The sequence below is a fragment of the Misgurnus anguillicaudatus genome, unplaced genomic scaffold (assembly GCF_027580225.2).
Source record: "Misgurnus anguillicaudatus unplaced genomic scaffold, ASM2758022v2 HiC_scaffold_34, whole genome shotgun sequence".
In the NCBI taxonomy this organism is placed as follows: domain Eukaryota; kingdom Metazoa; phylum Chordata; class Actinopteri; order Cypriniformes; family Cobitidae; genus Misgurnus; species Misgurnus anguillicaudatus.
Genome location: NW_027395284.1, coordinates 1,804,092 through 1,821,100, shown reverse-complemented (window position 1 = coordinate 1,821,100; position 17,009 = coordinate 1,804,092). Strand labels below are relative to the sequence as shown.

At 36.1% G+C, this 17,009-nt stretch overlaps 3 non-coding genes and 1 pseudogene across 3 annotated transcripts; all 4 read right to left on the bottom strand.

Moving 5' to 3' along the window:
- Positions 1-3,150: 3,150 nt before the first annotated feature.
- On the bottom strand, positions 3,151-3,315 carry LOC129434913 (U1 spliceosomal RNA). The gene has a single exon (XR_008641030.1). It is a non-coding gene; the product is annotated as a U1 spliceosomal RNA (small nuclear RNA).
- A 1,073-nt stretch (positions 3,316-4,388) lies between these two features.
- LOC141363480 (U2 spliceosomal RNA) lies at positions 4,389-4,579 on the bottom strand. Its single transcript, XR_012368972.1, has one exon. It is a non-coding gene; the product is annotated as a U2 spliceosomal RNA (small nuclear RNA).
- A 9,642-nt stretch (positions 4,580-14,221) lies between these two features.
- Positions 14,222-14,386, bottom strand: LOC129435127 (U1 spliceosomal RNA). Its single transcript, XR_008641132.1, has one exon. It is a non-coding gene; the product is annotated as a U1 spliceosomal RNA (small nuclear RNA).
- A 2,254-nt stretch (positions 14,387-16,640) lies between these two features.
- LOC129435128 (U2 spliceosomal RNA) lies at positions 16,641-16,817 on the bottom strand (annotated as a pseudogene).
- Positions 16,818-17,009: the final 192 nt, after the last annotated feature.

The following is a 17,009-nucleotide window of genomic DNA, read 5'->3' as shown; positions in this document are numbered from 1 at the left end:
CTTATCCACTTTTTAATGTATAACACTTGATAAAGATTATTTATTGTCAATTCTTCACATGTTTCAAGCATACAAAGCAATCGAAATACAAGGTGCATCAGCATTCAGTTAATATGCCACCTGGAGCTGGAATCAGCTTTCAGAAGAGATCAGATGTGTTTCAACGGTAGACACTTTTAAATCTAGATGAAAAACACGACGGTTTAACTTTGCATTTACTGAATGATTTAAAACAGTACGAATGAAACAGTATAAAAGAATACAACAGTATGAACCTGTAGCTGGAATCAGCTTTCGGATGAGATCAGATGTGTTTCAACAGTAGGCACTTTTAAACCTAGATTAAAAACACATCAGTTTAACTTTGCATTTACTGAATGATTTAAAACAGTACGAATGAAACAGTATAAAAGAATACAACAGTATGAACCTGTAGCTGGAATCAGCTTTCAAATGAGATCAGATGTGTTTCAACAGTGGGCACTTTTAAACCTAGATTAAAGACACATCGATTTAACTTTGCATTTACTGAAGAATATAAAACAGTACGAATAAAACAGTATAAAAGAATACAACAGTATGATCGGTTTAACTTTGCATTTACTGAATGATTTAAAACAGTACGAATAAAACAGTATAAAAGAATACAACAGTATGAACCTGTAGCTGGAATCAGCTTTCAGATGAGATCAGATGTGTTTCAACAGTAGGCACTTTTAAATCTAGATTTAAAGACACATCGGTTTAACTTTGCATTTACTGAAGAATTTGAAACAGTACGAATGAAACAGTATAAAAGAATACAACAGTATAAACCTGTAGCTGGAATCAGCTTTCAGATGAGATCAGATGTGTTTCAACAGTAGGCACTTTTAAATCTAGATTAAAGACACAACGGTTTAACTTTGCATTTACTGAATAAACAGTACGAATAAAACATTATAAAAGAATACAACAGTATGATCGGTTTAACTTTGCATTTACTGAATGATTTAAAACAGAACGAATAAAACAGTATAAAAGAATACAACAGTATGAACCTGTAGCTGGAATCAGCTTTCAAATGAGATCAGATGTGTTTCAACAGAAGACACTTTTGAATCTAGATTAAAAACACATCGGTTTAACTTTGCATTTACTGAATGATTTAAAACAGTACGAATAAAACAGTATAAAAGAATACAACAGTATGATCGGTTTAACTTTGCATTTACTGAATGATTTAAAACAGTACGAATAAAACAGTATAAAAGAATACAACAGTATGATCGGTTTAACTTTGCATTTACTGAATGATTTAAAACAGTACGAATAAAACAGTATAAAAGAATACAACAGTATGAACCTGTATAGCTGGAATCAGCTTCAGATGAGATCAGATGTGTTTCAACAGTAGGCACTTTCAAATCTAGATTAAAAACACCATCGGTTTAACTTTGCATTTACTGAATGATTTAAAATAAAACAGTATAAAAGAATAAAACAGTATGAACCTTGCCTGTTATAAAGGGAATGAAGCTTACGGTATGGTGCTTACCTGCAGAAATAAAGTACAAAAAGAACACACAGAACTTCAATTTTCAACCTGTTTGTGATTACCACACAATCCCGTCACCTGGCTGTGGTCTTCATTTGGTGAACGGTTCTTCACTCATAATTGACCTATACAAGAAATAGAGAAGAATATTAAGCAATTCTGCTCTTACATTTAGATGTGCCCCAAGAACACAGACACACCGGCTCCAAAATGTTGAAACAGTACATTTCTGTTATTTTAATGTGGCAAATGTGTCAGCTTTAAAAGAATCATACCTTACCTTTTAAACAGGATGCGCACTGCATTAAATACCTTTACTCCCAGCATAAGCAAGCAATTTTCAAAATGCTTTAAAAGTAAATGGTGATTATTTTACTTGTTTGCCTGTTTTTGACTACCATAGAATCCTGTCGCCTGGATTCCAACCTATCATTTTCAGGCTTGTAAAGCAAATAATGAAATACATTATCATTGACTTCCATAGTAGGAAAAAAATATTTTGGAAGTATCGTGATAAATGATGAAGAAAATATTTTGAAAAATGATGGTTAGCACACAGTCGATGGTACCTATTAAATTTCATCATATTTTTTTATTCCTACTATGGAAGTCAATGGTCACTATCTGCTGTGGGTTTACCATCATTCCTCAAAATATCTTCTTTTGTGTTAATCAGAAAAAACGAACGCATACAGGTTTAAAACAACACGAGGATGAGTAAATGATGACAGAATTATCATTATTATAAATTGAAATATTTTCTTACTGCAAGTCATTTAGGTAATCAAGAAAATACTTTACCCGTTGTCTTTGCAAGTTAAACAAATACAGCTTTGCTTCCAGGTCTGTCGACGTTGCTGTGGTTTTTCGACAGCTGTAGTATGAAGGGTAGCGAATGAATGAATACATTGCACAAAAAATCCTTTTTAACTATGCAAATATCTAAAAAGTCTTAAAATAAGATGCATTATTTTGATGAGCAAAAGGACATAAGAAAATAAGCCTAGCCTTTCGGGAGAAAAAACATAAAATTTAAGTGAATTTGGGCTTAAAACAAGCAAATAAATCTGCCAAAGGGGTTAGAAACAAATCTAGATTTAAACACCTAATTCAAGAAAAATTGTCTTAGCCCATTGGCAGATTTGTTGGCTTGTTTTAATGTACATTCATGTACAATATTTCGTTTTGTCTTGTATTTCTAAGCATTTTGTACTGCCCAACGTTGTCTAGGTTGTTTAACGGTTGTCATTTTCTTTTAAAAGCTTTATAATTTATTAGTTTGGATGATTGCCATTCCTGAGAACCGCTTACATTGTAAGTAAAAGAATCATCTAAGCATTATTTTGTTGAATGTCTCTTAGACATGTAGCTGTTTGATTGTGGTTCTATTTAATGGCCAGTCTATACTTGGGGAACGGTCAAACGTCTATTAGATTTTCACTGACAGCCCAAATTAAGCCTTGTTTTAGCCTAGACACATATTCGCGGTCTATTAGAAGTTATGTAGTCGTTTAATAGCCGCTTTTTGATGACCAATGCGTTCTTGTGCCGTGGTTAGGCGTCTCTTGGATTTTCCGTAAAAAGACAAACGAATCTATTTTTAACACAAAGGCCAGGGGAGAGCGCGAACGCAGTCCCCCACTATCAGAAATTTTGCAGTCGAGATTCCCACATTTGGGGAATTCGCAAAGGGTCAGCACAACCGGAGTGCAATGGCTGAGCCTCGCCCTGGGTGAACCACCTTCATGATCATGGTATCTCCCCTGCCAGGTAAGTATGAGCAACAGCCTTTGAGGCCAGACGGCCGCATCTTCCTGTGACCGATCGCATCGACGGCGCCCCCGAAGGCCGTCCGACTACCATTTCATTACTGTGTGTGACCAGGTGGAAAGGCGCACGAAGCCAGGTCTGAAACCAAATATTCTTCGAGATCTACCCATTTTCCGTTCCCAGCCCGGTTAAACCGTGCAGAGAGAAAAACGTGAAACAATTTAAATCAAATGGATTTAAATAGCGCATTTCAATATATCGTTTCGTTATTACAAAGTAACTTTACGTGGAATAGAAACAAAGAAATGTACAGAGCAATCGAGAAACAACGAAAGCATAGCAATTTTAGAACGTGGATAAATAAAAACACAAGGGCTCAATGACTTACCCGTTGTCGTTGTGAGTTAAACAAATACAGCTATGCTTCCAGATCTGCCGACGTTGCTGTGGTTCTTCGACAGCTGTAGTACAGTGAAAAAAAAGTTTTCAGGTGTTTTGAACATCCCAATCTGTCTCGTTCGCTTTTTCAGCTGTGTCGATGATGTTTAAGTCGTCATCGTGTCACCTCCAAAATACGAATGCATACAGGTTGAAAACAACACGAGGATGAATAAATGATGACAGAGTTATCATTATAAATTAAAATATTTTCTTACTGCAAGTCATTTAGGTAATCAAGAAAATACTTTACCCGTTGTCTTAAACAAATACAGCTATGCTTCCAGGCGTGTCGACGTTGCTGTGGTTTTTCGACCGCTGTAGTATGAAGGGTAGTGGAAAAAAAGTTTTCAGGTGTTTTTAACATCCCAAACTGTCTCGTACGATTTTCTTGCGCCTTCAGCTGTGTCGAGGCTGTTTAATTCGTCCTGGTATCACCTCCGCAAACTGTAAGGAAAATAATTAAATACATTACAAAAACATTTCGTTATCAGCGTGTTCATTTCCATGCAAGCTTTTCGTTAAACCAATAATGCCAACGAATACACAGCACTTTTAAAACACACGAATTAAAAAACACTCTGTCATTCACGCACAAAAGAAACAAATTCTGTTTTTTACCTAACTTATTTGTCCCCGAGAAGGGGAGCGCACCGTTCATGGAAACACTGCAATACCACGTCGATGCATGGAGTGGAAGGAGCAAGCTCCGCTTCCATTTCCGAAGGTCAAAAATCCATTTAACGTATAGTCCCCGGGTAGGAGACGTATCAGACATTAAACTGATAAGAACAGATACTACACTTGATCTTAGCCAAAAGGCCGAGAAGCGATACCGCAATAGACGCAGCCAAAGGGGAGCCGGCGAAGGCGCTGGCTTTCGGGGTGGAGGCTAGCGGGCATTTAACTCTAATATGAAGTAGTATGTAATATGAAGGGTAGAGTGAAAAAAAAGTGTTAAAGTGTTTTAAACATCCACATCTGTTCGTTTACTTTGTATTTTTTTCCTGTTTTCGAGTAAAAAAGAATTCTTAAATCGAGATGCATTTTCTTAAGCAAAGTGGCTTAGATTTTAAGTCTTGTTTACTGAAATAAATTCTAAAATGTAATAGGTTAAGGCCTAAATCAAGTAAAAATATATGCCAGTGGTTTAAGGGAAATAAACCTAAATTGAGTTTATTATTGCATTAAGTTGGAACAGAAATTAAGTTTATTTTTCTTACCCCACCGGCAGATATTTTTACTTGTTTTAAATATAAACCTGTTGCTTTTTAGAATTTATTTCAATTATTACAACACATAATATCTTAAGCCACTTTGCTTAACAAGTAAATGCATCTCGATTTAAGAATGGTCAGATATTTACTAGAAAACAAGACAAAAACTTCCAAACATGAATTTACAGACGGCTGGAAATTTTAAACAAAATAACTAGACATACCTATTCGGGTCTGCTCCCGTTTGCTGTGATGAAGGGGGTCTTAGTCCAAAGCACATTTTGAGGAATACTTACACATTTTACTTCTTATTTCTTTAGAATTAATTATTATTTATTTTCAATTACAAAGTATGCGATCTGATTTTCTGATCGCGGTGTGTTTTATTCCTCGTTTGCTTGCATGGATTTGCTTTATTTATTTTGCTTGTTGCATTTAAATGCACATTTGATTTGTTGCCGCATTATCCTGTGTTAATGTATTTCAACGTGCTTATAAACAAAAAGTGCGTTATTATAACCAATTATATAGCTGTGAAATATATAAAAGTATTCCCAAAAACCCAGGTAAAAAAGTAAAATAAAAAATAAACCATTTTGATTTAGCAAAAGTTTACAAATAAATGCACTCCCTGTACACAACAAGCACGTCTGGTTACCATTCATGTTTTGCATGATTTAAGTCTCGTCGCATACATGTTTGCGTAAGGATTTGATATTTATTTTTTGTGGAAGTTTATTAAACTAAAAGGCTTTGTATTTTTGCTCCGTGAGCCGCTTGGACGCTGTTTAAATAGTCATCGGGAGTTAACTGTATTTTGCTGTCCTGCAGTTTTTTTCTTTCTTTACGTGTGTATATAAGTGTATGTACCATTTATATAACTATTTCCACATGTAATATCTGAGCGGTGGTTTTTGAGACTTAAACAGAAGGCGAGAGTATGTTTGTGTGTTTTGGTTTATTTTTGGTTCGTCACTGCTTTTAAGAACTATGCACTGATTTGCTGTGTGGTTTGTCCCTTCTGTTAAAAAGTGGATTTAATCTAGTCTCTCCAATTGTGGGTAAATAACCGGTGGGCCGTAAATTTTATCTTTTAAATATTTTTAAGCACTTTCTGTAAAAAATAAATTTGTACTATTTTTGGAGAGTCACGTCTCTGTCTTTAATCCCATCCGAACCAGCAGGGTCCTTTTCATATTTTTGTAACTTTTTTGTTTGTTTATTTTTTCTCTTGGGTTCAATCTATTTTCCTGTGTGAATAAATAACCCAGGTGACCTAGTCGGTTCCTTTTCATACCTTTAACCAAAGGTTACACATGCAAGCAAACGAGGAATAACACATACGATTAGATCATCACGTCACATACTTTGGAATTAATAAGAAACAATTATTCAGTCTAAAGAAATGAGAAGTAAAACGTGTATGTACTTCTTCAAATGGGCACACTTTGGACAACGACCCCCGTCATTACAGTAAAATGTTTCCCTACTTCCGGTCAAAGCCGCCATTTTGTGAAATGGGCATATAGGCGACGCTGGAGCATGCCGCCATTGTCTCTGTTCAACAAAACAATTGTGTTTATATATAGATCTATTCGATTTTTTTTCGATTTCAATCACCGAATACAAGGTACAACACGATGCCATCTGGCCCTTCTCTCTGGTTTATGTTTGTAAGGAAAATAGAGGGCGAAATTCCATTTCAGTCAAACATTCCTTCGTGCCACGCTGCTTTTTTTCTTTGAACGAAAAAAAAACCCGTGTGCTCCGCCTAAGTGCGTTATTATAATTCATTATATAGCTGCGAAATATATAAAAGTATTCCCAGCAAACACAAAACGTTTTTATAACGTTTTTGTATTTGCTGGGTTGGCATCACTTTCTTTAGCTCACACAAAATTCTACCAAAAAACAGCATATCATTTTCTACTAAATAACTGCATACACTGTGGATTAAAAATGTCCGGAATGCGAACCTGGTAAAACCCAGGTAAAAAAAGCAAATAAAAATAAACCATTTTGATTTAGCAAAAGTTTACAAATAAATGCACTCCCTGTACACAACAAGCACGTCTCGTTACCATTCATATTTTGCGTGATTTAAGTTTCGTCGCATACATTTTGGAATAAAATAAGGCTTTTAATGTATGCAGACTTCATTCTCCATTAAGGGCTTATCAATCATAATGAACGCTGTTAACTATTCTCATTGAATGGTCTAAATCCAATGCTGGTAAAGAAATCAAATGTCCATTTAAACGCAACAAGCAAACAGCTATGCTTCCAGGGGCCTATACCATGAAGCTGGTTTAGTTGGTTAGCCAGCTTTGTTTAGGATTAGTTTGTGCAAATCCTGGGTTTTGGGTACCATGAAAATAGCTTTTACCAACAAGGCCTGCACATTGGCTTGGTTTTGTCAACCTGAAACTAATCCTGTAACCCTGAGTTTGTTTAACCATTTTCATGGTACGGGCCCCAGGTCTGTCGACGTTGCTGTGGTTTTTCGACAGCTGTAATATGAAGGGTAGAGTGAAAAAAGTGTTTAAGTGTTTTAAACATCCAAATCTGTTCGTTTACTTGCTACTTTTTTCCTGTTTTCGAGTAAAAAAATAATTCTTAAATCGAGATGCATTTTCTTGTTAAGCAAAGTGGCTTAGATTTTAAGTCTTGTTTACTGAAATCAATTCTAAAATGTAATAGGTTAAGGCCTAAATCAAGTAAAAATATATGCCAGTGGGTTAAGGGAAATAAACCTAAATTGAGTTTATTATTGAATTAAGTTGAAACTGAAATTAAGTTTATTTTTCTTACCCCGCCGGCAGATATTTTTACTTGTTTTAAATATAAACCTGTTGATTTTTGTAATTTATTTCAATTATTACAATACATAACATCTTAAGCCACTTTGCGTAACAAGTAAATGCATCTCGATTTAAGAATTGTCAGATATTTACTAGAAAACAAGACAATAACAGCAAGACAGACCTTAATTTACTTTTTTCTTCCAAACATGAATTTACAGACGGCTGGACATTTTAAATAAAACAACTAGACATACCTATTCGGGTCTGCTCCCGTTTGCTGTGATGAACGGGGTCTTGGTCCAAAGCACATTTTGAGGAATACTTACACATTTTACTTCTTATTTCTTTAGAATTAATTATTATTTATTTTCAATTACAAAGTATGCGATCTGATTTTCTAATCGCGGTGTGTTTTATTCCTCGTTTGCTTGCATGGATTTGCTTTATTTATTTTGCTTGTTGCATTTAAATGCACATTTGATTTGTTGCCGCATTATCCTGTGTTAATGTATTTCAACGTGCTCATAAACAAAAAGTGCGTTATTATAACCAATTATATAGCTGTGAAATATATAAAAGTATTCCCAAAAACCCAGGTAAAAAAGTAAAATAAAAAATAAACCATTTTGATTTAGCAAAAGTTTACAAATAAATGCACTCCCTGTACACAACAAGCACGTCTGGTTACCATTCATGTTTTGCATGATTTAAGTCTCGTCGCATACATGTTTGCGTAAGGATTTGATATTTATTTTTTGTGGAAGTTTATTAAACTAAAAGGCTTTGTATTTTTGCTCCGTGAGCCGCTTGGACGCTGTTTAAATAGTCATCGGGAGTTAACTGTATTTTGCTGTCCTGCAGTTTTTTTCTTTCTTTACGTGTGTATATAAGTGTATGTACCATTTATATAACTATTTCCACATGTAATATCTGAGCGGTGGTTTTTGAGACTTAAACAGAAGGCGAGAGTATGTTTGTGTGTTTTGGTTTATTTTTGGTTCGTCACTGCTTTTAAGAACTATGCACTGATTTGCTGTGTGGTTTGTCCCTTCTGTTAAAAAGTGGATTTAATCTAGTCTCTCCAATTGTGGGTAAATAACCGGTGGGCCGTAAATTTTATCTTTTAAATATTTTTAAGCACTTTCTGTAAAAAATAAATTTGTACTATTTTTGGAGAGTCACGTCTCTGTCTTTAATCCCATCCGAACCAGCAGGGTCCTTTTCATATTTTTGTAACTTTTTTGTTTGTTTATTTTTTCTCTTGGGTTCAATCTATTTTCCTGTGTGAATAAATAACCCAGGTGACCTAGTCGGTTCCTTTTCATACCTTTAACCAAAGGTTACACATGCAAGCAAACGAGGAATAACACATACGATTAGATCATCACGTCACATACTTTGGAATTAATAAGAAACAATTATTCAGTCTAAAGAAATGAGAAGTAAAACGTGTATGTACTTCTTCAAATGGGCACACTTTGGACAACGACCCCCGTCATTACAGTAAAATGTTTTCCCTACTTCCGGTCAAAGCCGCCATTTTGTGAAATGGGCATATAGGCGACGCTGGAGCATGCCGCCATTGTCTCTGTTCAACAAAACAATTGTGTTTATATATAGATCTATTCGATTTTTTTTTCGATTTCAATCACCGAATACAAGGTACAACACGATGCCATCTGGCCCTTCTCTCTGGTTTATGTTTGTAAGGAAAATAGAGGGCGAAATTCCATTTCAGTCAAACATTCCTTCGTGCCACGCTGCTTTTTTTCTTTGAACGAAAAAAAAAACCCGTGTGCTCCGCCTATACAATTCGTTTTCCTGTTTATGATTATTTTATGCTTAAAACAAGCAAATAAATCTGCCTAAAGGGTAAGAAAAAAAGTCGTGAACTTTTCCCATAAATACTATTTCAAGAAAAACTGTCCTACCCCACTGGCCGATTTTTTGCTTGTTTAAATTCACTTCGATTGCATATATAAAAATATTGTCTACAAACTAGATCACCGGGCAGATGTTTATCTTTTTAGTATCCACCGAAGACACATGGGAACCTGCATATGGGCCAAACTTTTCCACAATACACATTCGTTGTGTGCACGCGCCATTGTCTTTGTTCAACGCGACAGCGTGCTCCGCCTAAATAATTTGACCCATTTTAACATGGGTTTGTTTCTCGTTGTTGTTTTTTCTTTGAAAACAATCTATATAGCGCTCTCCACAATCGTTTTGGTGTTAGCTTTACGTGGAATAGAAACACACAAAAGTACTGAGCGAACGAGAAACATATTATAGAACGCGCAACATCATATAGATCACGGATTGGAAACCAAACTGGCAACCACGCACAAAAGAAGCAAACTCTGGTTTTAAACTCACCTTATTTGTGCCCGGAAAGCGCCCGAGTCGATGAACGGAGTGGACGGAGCAAGCCTCGCTTCCATTTCCGAAGGTCAAAAATCCATTTAAACTTGTAGTCCCCGGTGTCCACTTGTTCTTGTCCAAAAAGCCGAGAAGCGATACCGCAATGGGAGCCGGAGAAGGCGCTGGCTGTCGGGATGGAGGTTAACGGGTCAGAGGTCTGGCACTGAAGGTCTGGGTCCATTCCTCACCGTGTGCATTTCACTCTATACGTGTAAAAAACATACAAATACATAAAATACATACAGAAACAGTTATCACTTACACAAAAAGAACATGAAGGTAAAGCTTCAGTTAATTTGCTTGCTGATTGCTTTTTGCATGCACATAAAAAACTGAACAAAACTGATATACTAAACAAAATAGGCCCTAAAATTGAGGAACACCAGTTGTATAGCTATTTTTTAAATATGAAATAAGACAATAAATTACAAATAACATTTGAATGCCTGCAGCTTGTTCATGTCCACTCCACAAAAAAAAAACAGTGTGACCCTTCTATTTGGTTTCAAGTTTGAAAGTTTCGAACCTATGCAACACTCTTAAGACAAATGCTCCTAAAAAGTACCAAATAAGGGTTCCTCAGCATGTAACCACAGCAGAACCCGTTTTTTGGTACTATATGGAAACTTTTTATAAGGTTCTATAAAGAATCTTGCCTTGAAAAGTGCTCGCCTCAATGGTGCTATAAAAAAACATTAATTTATCAGCTGTCAGGAGTGACATTTTTGTTACTTATCCACTTTTTAATGTATAACACTTGATAAAGATTATTTATTGTCAATTCTTCACATGTTTCAAGCATACAAAGCAATCGAAATACAAGGTGCATCAGCATTCAGTTAATATGCCACCTGGAGCTGGAATCAGCTTTCAGAAGAGATCAGATGTGTTTCAACGGTAGACACTTTTAAATCTAGATGAAAAACACGACGGTTTAACTTTGCATTTACTGAATGATTTAAAACAGTACGAATGAAACAGTATAAAAGAATACAACAGTATGAACCTGTAGCTGGAATCAGCTTTCGGATGAGATCAGATGTGTTTCAACAGTAGGCACTTTTAAACCTAGATTAAAAACACATCAGTTTAACTTTGCATTTACTGAATGATTTAAAACAGTACGAATGAAACAGTATAAAAGAATACAACAGTATGAACCTGTAGCTGGAATCAGCTTTCAAATGAGATCAGATGTGTTTCAACAGTGGGCACTTTTAAACCTAGATTAAAGACACATCGATTTAACTTTGCATTTACTGAAGAATATAAAACAGTACGAATAAAACAGTATAAAAGAATACAACAGTATAAACCTGTAGCTGGAATCAGCTTTCAGATGAGATCAGATGTGTTTCAACAGTAGGCACTTTTAAATCTAGATTAAAGACACAACGGTTTAACTTTGCATTTACTGAATAAACAGTACGAATAAAACATTATAAAAGAATACAACAGTATGATCGGTTTAACTTTGCATTTACTGAATGATTTAAAACAGTACGAATAAAACAGTATAAAAGAATACAACAGTATGAACCTGTAGCTGGAATCAGCTTTCAGATGAGATCAGATGTGTTTCAACAGTAGGCACTTTTAAATCTAGATTTAAAGACACATCGGTTTAACTTTGCATTTACTGAAGAATTTGAAACAGTACGAATGAAACAGTATAAAAGAATACAACAGTATAAACCTGTAGCTGGAATCAGCTTTCAGATGAGATCAGATGTGTTTCAACAGTAGGCACTTTTAAATCTAGATTAAAGACACAACGGTTTAACTTTGCATTTACTGAATAAACAGTACGAATAAAACATTATAAAAGAATACAACAGTATGATCGGTTTAACTTTGCATTTACTGAATGATTTAAAACAGAACGAATAAAACAGTATAAAAGAATACAACAGTATGAACCTGTAGCTGGAATCAGCTTTCAAATGAGATCAGATGTGTTTCAACAGAAGACACTTTAAAATCTAGATTAAAAACACATCGGTTTAACTTTGCATTTACTGAATGATTTAAAACAGTACGAATAAAACAGTATAAAAGAATACAACAGTATGATCGGTTTAACTTTGCATTTACTGAATGATTTAAAACAGTACGAATAAAACAGTTTAAAAGAATACAACAGTATGATCGGTTTAACTTTAGATTTACTGAATGATTTAAAACAGTACGAATAAAACAGTATAAAAGAATACAACAGTATGAACCTGTATAGCTGGAATCAGCTTCAGATGAGATCAGATGTGTTTCAACAGTAGGCACTTTCAAATCTAGATTAAAAACACCATCGGTTTAACTTTGCATTTACTGAATGATTTAAAATAAAACAGTATAAAAGAATAAAACAGTATGAACCTTACCTGTTATAAAGGGAATGAAGCTTACGGTATGGTGCTTACCTGCAGAAATAAAGTACAAAAAGAACACACAGAACTTCAATTTTCAACCTGTTTGTGATTACCACACAATCCCGTCACCTGGCTGTGGTCTTCATTTGGTGAACGGTTCTTCACTCATAATTGACCTATACAAGAAATAGAGAAGAATATTAAGCAATTCTGCTCTTACATTTAGATGTGCCCCAAGAACACAGACACACCGGCTCCAAAATGTTGAAACAGTACATTTCTGTTATTTTAATGTGGCAAATGTGTCAGCTTTAAAAGAATCATACCTTACCTTTTAAACAGGATGCGCACTGCATTAAATACCTTTACTCCCAGCATAAGCAAGCAAATTTCAAAATGCTTTAAAAGTAAATGGTAATTATTTTACTTGTTTGCCTGTTTTTGACTACCATAGAATCCTGTCGCCTGGATTCCAACCTATCATTTTCAGGCTTGTAAAGCAAATAATGAAATACATTATCATTGACTTCCATAGTAGGAAAAAAAATATTTTGGAATTATCGTGATAAATGATGAAGAAAATATTTTGAAAAATTATGGTTAGCACACAGTCGATGGTACCTATTAAATTTCATCATATTTTTTTATTCCTACTATGGAAGTCAATGGTCACTATCTGCTGTGGGTTTACCATCATTCCTCAAAATATCTTCTTTTGTGTTAATCAGAAAAAACAAACGCATACAGGTTTAAAACAACACGAGGATGAGTAAATGATGACAGAATTATCATTATTATAAATTGAAATATTTTCTTACTGCAAGTCATTTAGGTAATCAAGAAAATACTTTACCCGTTGTCTTTGCAAGTTAAACAAATACAGCTTTGCTTCCAGGTCTGTCGACGTTGCTGTGGTTTTTCGACAGCTGTAGTATGAAGGGTAGCGAATGAATGAATACATTGCACAAAAAATCCTTTTTAACTATGCAAATATCTAAAAAGTCTTAAAATAAGATGCATTATTTTGATGAGCAAAAGGACATAAGAAAATAAGCCTAGCCTTTCGGGAGAAAAAACATAAAATTTAAGTGAATTTGGGCTTAAAACAAGCAAATAAATCTGCCAAAGGGGTTAGAAACAAATCTAGATTTAAACACCTAATTCAAGAAAAATTGTCTTAGCCCATTGGCAGATTTGTTGGCTTGTTTTAATGTACATTCATGTACAATATTTCGTTTTGTCTTGTATTTCTAAGCATTTTGTACTGCCCAACGTTGTCTAGGTTGTTTAACGGTTGTCATTTTCTTTTAAAAGCTTTATAATTTATTAGTTTGGATGATTGCCATTCCTGAGAACCGCTTACATTGTAAGTAAAAGAATCATCTAAGCATTATTTTGTTGAATGTCTCTTAGACATGTAGCTGTTTGATTGTGGTTCTATTTAATGGCCAGTCTATACTTGGGGAACGGTCAAACGTCTATTAGATTTTCACTGACAGCCCAAATTAAGCCTTGTTTTAGCCTAGACACATATTCGCGGTCTATTAGAAGTTATGTAGTCGTTTAATAGCCGCTTTTTGATGACCAATGCGTTCTTGTGCCGTGGTTAGGCGTCTCTTGGATTTTCCGTAAAAAGACAAACGAATCTATTTTTAACACAAAGGCCAGGGGAGAGCGCGAACGCAGTCCCCCACTATCAGAAATTTTGCAGTCGAGATTCCCACATTTGGGGAATTCGCAAAGGGTCAGCACAACCGGAGTGCAATGGCTGAGCCTCGCCCTGGGTGAACCACCTTCATGATCATGGTATCTCCCCTGCCAGGTAAGTATGAGCAACAGCCTTTTGGCGCTTTTCCATTGCATAGTACCCCACGGTTTGGTTTAGTTTGGGTCGGGTCAGCTTACTTTTGGGAGCTTTTCCATTGGGATCACTTCGTAGTACCCGATACTTTTTTTCGTACCACCTCGGTTGGGGTTCCAAGCGACCCGAGCTGATACCAAACGTGACGCGTAAACACTGTAGTTCACTGATTGGTCTGAGAGAATCGTCATCGGCGCCGTCATCCTATTATGTAAAATATTAGCTTTAGCTTAAGCTTGCTGCTAACTTGCGCTGTCTCGAGCAAACATGTTGTCATCTGTGCTCTGTTTTAAGTTTCCAAACACCCTTTTAGCGATTAAAAACGTCCACAGGTTGTGAATCAGGAACACATAAAAGTTTTTTCCAGACTTGCAGTTTGTGGCGGCACATTCGCGACGTGCACGTCAGTATTATTTATGCTTTAATGCAACTTCATTGAGGCTCAGCGGAGCGCCGTCGACAGACGCCACGGGTGTTTGAACAGAAACTGTTATGTGAGAGAGAGGTAGTTATAAACGCGATGTGCAAAGTAAACTTCTATTTGTGGTGGCCAATTTTAATTTTGTGGCGGCACATTCGCGACGTGCACGTCAGTATTATTTATGCTTTAATGCAACTTCATTGAGGCTCAGCGGAGCGCCGTCGACAGACGCCACGGGTGTTTGAACAGAAACTGTTATGTGAGAGAGAGGTAGTTATAAACGCGATGTGCAAAGTAAACTTCTATTTGTGGTGGCCAATTTTAATTTTGTGGCGGCACATTCGCGACGTGCACGTCAGTATTATTTATGCTTTAATGCAACTTCATTGAGGCTCAGCGGAGCGCCGTCGACAGACGCCACGGGTGTTTGAACAGAAACTGTTATGTGAGAGAGAGGTAGTTATAAACGCGATGTGCAAAGTAAACATCTATTTGTGGTGGCCAATTTTAATTTTGTGGCGGACTGATAAATAAATAAATGTATGGGAATGTACAAGGACGCTCTCTCTTGTATGATGTCACAGCCGTATGCAGCGCAAATATAACGACACGCCTATAATTCCTCCCACTGCGAAGTGATACTAAACTCGATGGAAAAGCTAACCACGCCAAAGTGAGGTGAGCTGACCCGACCCAAACTAAACTAAACCGTGGGGTACTATGCAATGGAAAAGCGCCATTTGAGGCCAGACGGCCGCATCTTCCTGTGACCGATCGCATCGACGGCGCCCCCGAAGGCCGTCCGACTACCATTTCATTACTGTGTGTGACCAGGTGGAAAGGCGCACGAAGCCAGGTCTGAAACCAAATATTCTTCGAGATCTACCCATTTTCCGTTTCCAGCCCGGTTAAACCGTGCAGAGAGAAAAACGTGAAACAATTTAAATCAAATGGATTTAAATAGCGCATTTCAATATATCGTTTCGTTATTACAAAGTAACTTTACGTGGAATAGAAACAAAGAAATGTACAGAGCAATCGAGAAACAACGAAAGCATAGCAATTTTAGAACGTGGATAAATAAAAACACAAGGGCTCAATGACTTACCCGTTGTCGTTGTGAGTTAAACAAATACAGCTATGCTTCCAGATCTGCCGACGTTGCTGTGGTTCTTCGACAGCTGTAGTACAGTGAAAAAAAAAGTTTTCAGGTGTTTTGAACATCCCAATCTGTCTCGTTCGCTTTTTCAGCTGTGTCGATGATGTTTAAGTCGTCATCGTGTCACCTCCAAAATACGAATGCATACAGGTTGAAAACAACACGAGGATGAATAAATGATGACAGAGTTATCATTATAAATTAAAATATTTTCTTACTGCAAGTCATTTAGGTAATCAAGAAAATACTTTACCCGTTGTCTTAAACAAATACAGCTATGCTTCCAGGCGTGTCGACGTTGCTGTGGTTTTTCGACCGCTGTAGTATGAAGGGTAGTGGAAAAAAAGTTTTCAGGTGTTTTTAACATCCCAAACTGTCTCGTACGATTTTCTTGCGCCTTCAGCTGTGTCGAGGCTGTTTAATTCGTCCTGGTATCACCTCCGCAAACTGTAAGGAAAATAATTAAATACATTACAAAAACATTTCGTTATCAGCGTGTTCATTTCCATGCAAGCTTTTCGTTAAACCAATAATGCCAACGAATACACAGCACTTTTAAAACACACGAATTAAAAAACACTCTGTCATTCACGCACAAAAGAAACAAATTCTGTTTTTTACCTAACTTATTTGTCCCCGAGAAGGGGAGCGCACCGTTCATGGAAACACTGCAATACCACGTCGATGCATGGAGTGGAAGGAGCAAGCTCCGCTTCCATTTCCGAAGGTCAAAAATCCATTTAACGTATAGTCCCCGGGTAGGAGACGTATCAGACATTAAACTGATAAGAACAGATTTTTCTTTCGAAAATTTTTTTATTGTCATCACATCTTTTTTCCAAAAACAAACATGGCTTTAAAGAAACACTCACATTCACAGTCACAGTCATTAATTTCAATAAAATATCTTTAAAACGTCAGACAATACATAACATTTAAGACTTTTTTAAAGAGATAGGACTATTAAAATCTTTTCTGGGTGTTAAAAGGGTAAAAAGCCAATGAGTTTAAG